We start from the raw sequence: 7,387 nt of genomic DNA on the forward strand, positions 1-7,387 counted from the left end.
CTGCTTTTGAATATGCTATCTAGGTTGGTCATAACTTTTCTTCCAAGGAGTAAGCGTCTTTTAATTTCATGGCTGCAGTCACCATCTGCAGTGATTTTGGAGCTCCCCCCCCCCGCCTCCAAAATAAAGTCTGACACTGTTTCCACTGTTTCTCCATCTATTTCCCATGAAGTGATGGGACCAGATGCCATGATCTTCATTTTCTGAATGTTGAGCTTTAAGCCAACTTTTTCACTCTCCTCTTTCACTTTCATCAAGAGGCTTTTTAGTTCCTCTTCACTTTCTGCCATAAGGGTGGTATCATCTGCATATCTGAGGTTCTTGATATTTCTCCTGGCAATCTTGATTCCAGCTTGTGTTTCTTCCAGTCCAGCGTTTCTCATGATGTACTCTGCATAGAAGTTAAATAAGCAGGGTGACAATATACAGCCTTGACATACTCCTTTTCCTATTTGGAACCAGTCTGTTGTTCCATGTCCAGTTCTAACTGTTGCTTCCTGACCTGCATATAGGTTTCTCAAGAGGCAGGTCAGGTGGTCTGGTAGTCCCATCTCTTGAAGAATTTTCCACAGTTTCTTGGGATCCACACAATCAAAGGCTTTGGCATAGTCAATAAAGCAGAAATAGATGTTTTTCTGGAACTCTCTTGTTTTTTCCATGATCCAGCAGATGTTGGCAATTTGATCTCTGGTTCCTCTGCCTTTTCTAAAACCAGCTTGAACATCTGGAAGTTCATAGTTCACGTATTGCTGAAGCCTGGCTTGGAGAATTTTGATCATTACTTTACTAGCATGTGAAATGAGTGCAATTGTGCAGTAGTTTGAGCATTCTTTGGCATTGCTTTTCTTTGGGATTGGAATAAAAACTGACCTTTTTCAGTCCAGTGGCCACTGCTGAGTTTTCCAAATTTGTTGGCATATTGAGTGCAGCACTTTCACAGCATCATCTGACTTTAAGACTTTTACTATCATTAATATGGCAGTATTCCTCAAATTGATCTATAGTATCCCTACTTCTTCCCAGGTGGCACTAGTGGTAAAGAACCTGCCTGCCAATGTAGGAGACATAAGAGACGTGGGTTTGATCCCTGGGTTGGGAAAATCCCTTGGAGAAGGAAATGGCAACCCACTCCAGTATTCTTGCCTGGAGAATCCCATAGACAGAGGAGCTTGGCAGGCTATCATACAGAGTCAGACACAACTGAAGCGACTTAGCACAAACCTACCAAAAATCTCAGTTGCCTTTCTTGCAGAAATGGACAAAATTATTCTACATTATCAGATAATTATATATATATATATGGAAATGCAAAAATAGACAAAAAAATAGACAGAATAGACTAAATTATCTTGGAAAAGAAGAACAAAACTGAAGAATATACACTTCCCAGTTTCAAAACGTATACAGCTATAGTAATCAAGGCATTGTGGTACTGGCATAAAAATAAAAATATAGATCAAGCAGAATTCAAAAATCTGAAAATAAACCTTTCCATTTACAGTCAATTTATTTTCAAGAAGAGTGCTGAGACAATTCAATAAAGAAAAGAAAGTTTTCAAAAAGTTACACTTGGACAGCTAGATAGCCACACGCAAAAGGAAGAAATTGGGCCCCTACCTCACACTATATGGAAAATAACTCAAAATTGGTTAAAGACCAAAAGTTAGGGCTAAATCCATAAAAGTTTTACAAGAAAACATAGGAGTAAATCTTCATGTCTTTGGGTTAGGCAATCATTTCTTAGATACAACGCCAAAAGCACAAACAAGAAAATAAAAAATAAACTGAACTTCATTAAAATTAAAACCTTTTGTGCAATCAAGGGCATTGTCAAGAAAGTAAAAAGACAACCCTTAGAATGGGAGAAAAATATTTTCAAACCATATATCTGATGAGGGGCTTATATCTAAGCTATATAAAGAACTCTTACAAGGCAATTACAACAAAACAGACAAACAACCCAATTTTTAAATGGGCAAAGATTTTGGACAGACATTTCTCTAGGTAATATATACAAATGACCAAGAAGCACATGAAAAAATGCTCAACATCATTAGTTATTAGGGAAACAGAGATCAAAATTACAAAGAGATACCACTTCACGCCCACTAGGATGGCTATGACCAAAAAAACGGGGTTACACATGTTAGTGAGGATGTGGAGAAACTGGAGATCTCATACTGTTAGTGAAAATAAAAAATGATGCAGACATTCTGGAAAGCAGTTTATCATATCCTCAAACCAGAGTGACCATAAGATCCAGAAATTCCATCCCTGCATAAATACACAAGAGAGGTAAAAACATATTCACAGAAACATGTAGGGTATTGTCACAATGGGATATCCCCTCCAAGAAGAACTAAAATAAAAAGTAGTAATAACACCATGTGCTGGCAAGCGTGCAGAGACACTGAAATCACACACACGTTGCCCGTGGGAATGTAAAACATTCAGCAGTTGCTGGAAAACAATTCAGCAACTGGTTACAGAAACTAAACATACAGTTACTAAGTGGTGGTGGTGATCAGTTGCTCAGTCGTGTCCAACTCTTTGTGACTCTATGAGCCTGCCCGGCTCCTTTGTCCATGAAATTTTTCAGGCAAGAATACTGGAGTGAGTTGCCATTTTCTCCTCCAGGGGATCTTCCCAACCCAGGAATTGAACCCATGGATCCTGCATTGTCCGGAGAAGGCAATGGCACCCCACTCCAGTACTCTCGCCTGGAAAATCCCATGGATGGAGGAGCCTGCTAGGCTACAGTCCATAGGGTCGGTAAGAGTAGGACATGACTGGGAGACTTCACTTTCACTTTTCACTTTCATGCATTGGAGAAGGAAATGGCAACCCACTCCAGTGTTCTTGCCTGGAGAATCCTAGGGACAGGGGAGGCTGGTGGGCTGCCGTCTATGGGGTCACACAGAGTCACACACGACTGAAGCGACTTAGCAGAAGCAGCAGCAGCAGCAGCAGCAGCATCCTGCATTGTCAGGCAGATTCTTTACCACTGAGCCACCTGCTGCTGCTGCTCCTGCTGCTAAGTCACTTCAGTCATATCCAGGCCCATAATTACCATATGACTAACAATTGTACTCTTGGCGATTTGTGCCAGAGAAATGAAAAAATTTTTGTTCAAATATAAGTGAAACTGTATGAAAACTTGTACATGAATGTTCACAGCAGTTTTTATTAGCAATAGCCAAAAACTAGGAACAACCCAGACATCCTTCAGTGGATGAATTGTTAAACTCTGATACATTCATACCATGGAATACTACTTAGCAATAAAAAGGAGTGAATTATACACACAGAAGCTCTGTGAATCTCCAAGGAATTATGCTGAGTATTAAAAAAAAAAGAAAATTATATGCTATGTGATTCTATTTATATAATACTTTTGAAAAGACAAAGCTTAGAAATAAACAGATTGTTGGTTGCCAGAAGCTGGAGACTGGGGCTGAAGGATGGAAAGAAGTGGGTGTGGTTATTCAAGGGCAACAGGAAGGGTCTTTATGGTAATAAAAGTGTTGCCTATCTTGATGTCGTGATGAATTCACAAACCTATACTTGTGATGAGACTTCCCTGGTGGCTCAGATGGCAAAGCATCTGCCTACAATGCAGGAGACCGGGGTTCAATCCCTGGGTCAAGAAGATCTCCTGGAGAAGGAAATGGCAACCCACTCCAGTATTCTTGCCTGGAATATCCCATGGACGGAAGAGCCTGGTAGGCTACAGTCTGTGGGGTCGCAAAGAGTCGGACACGACTGAGTGACTTTCTTTCACTTTCACTTTCACACACATGTGATATATTGCACAGAACTAATCACACACACACAAGTACAAATGGAGAAATAGTAGTAAGATCTGTGATTTGTATCAGTGTCAATATCCTGGTTGTGACACTGTACTATTGTTTTACAAGATGTCATCACTGTAGGATTATGGGTGAAGGGTGTGCAGAATCTACTATTTGTTACAACTGCATATGAATCAACAATTATTCCAAAATTTAAAGTTTCATTTTAAAGTGAAAGTGAAAGTGAAGTCGTGTCCGATTCTTTGCGACCGCGTGGACTGTAGCCCACCAGGCTCCTCCGTCCGTGGGATTCTCCAGGCAAGAATACTGGAGTGGGTTGCCATTTCCTTCTCCAGGGCATCTTCCCCACCCAGGGATCAAACCCAGGTCTCCCACACTGCAGACAGATGCTTTAACCTCTGAGCCACTAGGGAAGCCTTCATTTTAAAGCCCCCTACTTACTATGATGGAAGGAAGAGAGGAAGGGAGGGAATAAAATTAATACTAACTATGGATTTACCATAGGGTTGCACAAAGTCGGACAAAACTGAAGCAACTTAGCATGCATGCATGCGTTGGAGAAGGAAATGGCAGCCCACTCCAGTGTTCTTGCCTGGAGAATCCCAGGGACGGGGGCTGCAGTCTATGGGGTTGCACAGAGTCAGGCATGACTGAAGCGACTTAGCAGCAGCAGCAGCAGCATGGATTTACCATGTTCTGAAATCCAGGCTCTTTAACACCTGATTGGAGATCACTATTAACATTATGATTGTCCCCATTTTATAGATGAGGAGACTGAGGCTTAGAGAATAACTGTCCCGCTCTCAAAGACACACTTTGAGGCATCAGGAGTCAAGCCCTGCTCCCTGACTCTCACTCTGCCTGTCTCCATCTTTTAGGCAAACACAGCCATCAATCACATGTCAGCAGTGACTGCATTACTCAAGAGGAAATTGAAGCCAGACTGTAAGATGCAGTCCACAAAATTCATGATTTCTTCCCCCACCCCTGCTCCTTCTATTTGGTCCCTTTTTCATATGGATCGGGTTTTTATTTCTGCGTTTATTGCACACGCAAATTACAGATGAGAGCATCGACTACACAAGTCATTACTCAGAGTAGCATCTCCCCAACTGCCACCGGACGAGGACCGAACAGCTTGTGGTTAATTTGCTATATAATCACTGCCTGTGACAGGGGGGCCGGGCTGTGCCTGTGCTAATATTAGGAAAGGGGAAGCTGAGCAAGGAGAACTCCTGGGGTGTTGGGGGGGTGGGGGAAGCGTGGTGTTGAATCAGGGAGCAAGGAAGAGAGAACTGCAGAGGAGCAGACAGAGGGTCTCTGCCGCAGTCAGAGGCATCTGCTCCTCTGCTATAGAGGAGTAGAGGGCCTCCCTGGTGGCTCAGAGGTTAAAGCGTCTGCCTCCAATGCAGGAGACCCGGGTTCGATCCCTGGGTTGGGAAGATCCCCTGGAAAAGGAAATGGTAACCCACACCAGTATTCTTGCCTGGAGAATCCCATGGACGGGGAAGCCTGGTAGACTACAGTCCACGGGGTCGCAAAGAGTCGGACACGACTGAGCGACTTCACCTTCATAGAGGAGTAGGACTGCTCCATTCCATCAGTCATGTCTTCACAAAAGAAGAATCTTCGTTGTCCAAACCTCCACCACCTCCACTCAGCCAAGGAGTACATCCGTATGTACACACTGCAACCATTGTGATGGGTCAGAGGGTGGAGGAAATTGACCAACAGGCAAGAGTTACACCATTATACGAATATCCTAACAATTTAGTAAGAAAGAACGCCAACGATCCAATTTAAAAAATGGGCAAAGGATATGAACAAGCAGTTCTCCAATTAGGAAACTCGGCCTCAAAACATACAAAAAGAGGGACTTCTCTAGCGGTCCAGTGAATAAGAGCCCAAGCTTCCACTGTAGGGGGCATGAATTCAATCCCCATGTTGAGCATACAAAAAGATGTTCAACATTAGTCTTAACAAAAAGGGGATGCACCCTGCATATGTTCCAGTGTCTCCTGGTTTACATTCTATGGGAACTTGAATATAATTTGTATCCTGCTGTTGTGTGAAAATTGTATAAATCTTAATTATGTTGAACTGGTTCACAGTGCTTTTCAGGTTCTATTTTTCTGTCTATTCATTCAATTAATGTTTGAGAGTTTGATATTGAAACTCCAACTAAGAATCTTAACTTGTCCACTTAAAAAATAAGTGCAACCTACAGTGGAACTATATGTAACTTTATTCTGCATTTTCCAAGCCCCCTGTAAATGTGTTATCATACTTTCACGATTTAAAATTTTTTTTAAGGAAATTCAAATGAAAATCGCAAAGAGATGCCATATTTTTACCTAGCCGATGGATAAAGATCAAAATGTTTGATCACACACTGAACTGGCCAGAGTGTGGAGAAGTCATCACTCTCAAAGGCGAGAGTATAAACTGGCACAGTCTCCGTGGGTGGCAATTCAACATTGTATCAAGCTGTTTGAGGCACGTACCCATTGACCCATAAATCCTACTGCTCTAGAATATATTTCACAGACATACTTGCATATATGTATGCAAAGTTGGATGTACAAGGCTATTCACTGCAGCACGGTTTATAATAACAGAAGATTGGAGACAGCCTGAATGTCCATCAACAAGGGACTGCTTAAACAAATTGCCGTACATCCATACAATAGAAATCTTTATGGCTGTTAAAAAAGAATGAGGCAGCTCTTTATGGATGGATATGAAACAATCTCCAAGATATATTGTTAAGTGAAAACAAAAAAAAAAACAAAATGCTGAACAGTGTGATTAGAATGCTGCTCTCCATGAGGGTTTTTTAAGGATATAGACACATACACATCCTCACTGATATACACAGAGGATCCTTCCAAAAGGATGACAATTTTTGCAATATTTAGTTCCATAGAGAAAAAAGGGGCTCTGGAGCTGGGAACACATTGGAAAGGAGGCTTGCTACTCTCTTTTACCTTGTTTACAGTTTGGTTTGTGAGGATTTCCCTGGTGGTCCAGTGGTTAAGACTCTGCCCTTCCACTGCAGGGGGCTCAGGTTCAATCCTTTGCGGGGAAACAGCCAAAAGGAAAAAAAGTTTGTAGCACCCCCCCACAATTTCACTTCAGTATATAATTATGCTAGGGACTTCGCTGGTGGTCCAGTGGCTAAGACTCGGCCCTCCCAGCGCAGGGGGACTGGCTTCGATTCCTGGTAGAAGATTTGTTCCATTACAGGCCCTGAGCATGGGACACATTGCTGGTGAAGCATCTTCAAAAAACTGTTTGGGAGTTCCTCAAAAAGTTAAACATAGAACTAATATGTGACCCAGCAATAAGTTCTCATAACAACTTGTATGCAAATGTTTATACTGGTACCATCCTTAATGGCTAAAACTTGGAGGCAACACTAATGTCTACCAACTGGTAAGTGGATTAAAAAAAAAATTTACATTGACTATTATACATCATGTATACAATCCATTTCAATATATGCAATGGAATATAACTCAGCATTAAAAAAGAATGACCTATTGATATGTGCTACAACATGAATATCCTTG

The 7,387-nt window shown here is 41.7% G+C and overlaps 1 non-coding gene across 1 annotated transcript; it reads left to right on the forward strand.

The window, feature by feature from the left end:
- The first annotated feature begins 5,185 nt into the window (after window positions 1-5,185).
- Window positions 5,186-5,257, forward strand: TRNAW-CCA (transfer RNA tryptophan (anticodon CCA)). The gene has a single exon. It is a non-coding gene; the product is annotated as a tRNA-Trp (tRNA).
- The last annotated feature ends 2,130 nt before the right edge of the window (window positions 5,258-7,387 follow it).

The sequence above is a fragment of the Ovis aries genome, chromosome 13, assembly GCF_016772045.2.
Source record: "Ovis aries strain OAR_USU_Benz2616 breed Rambouillet chromosome 13, ARS-UI_Ramb_v3.0, whole genome shotgun sequence".
Taxonomy (NCBI): domain Eukaryota; kingdom Metazoa; phylum Chordata; class Mammalia; order Artiodactyla; family Bovidae; genus Ovis; species Ovis aries.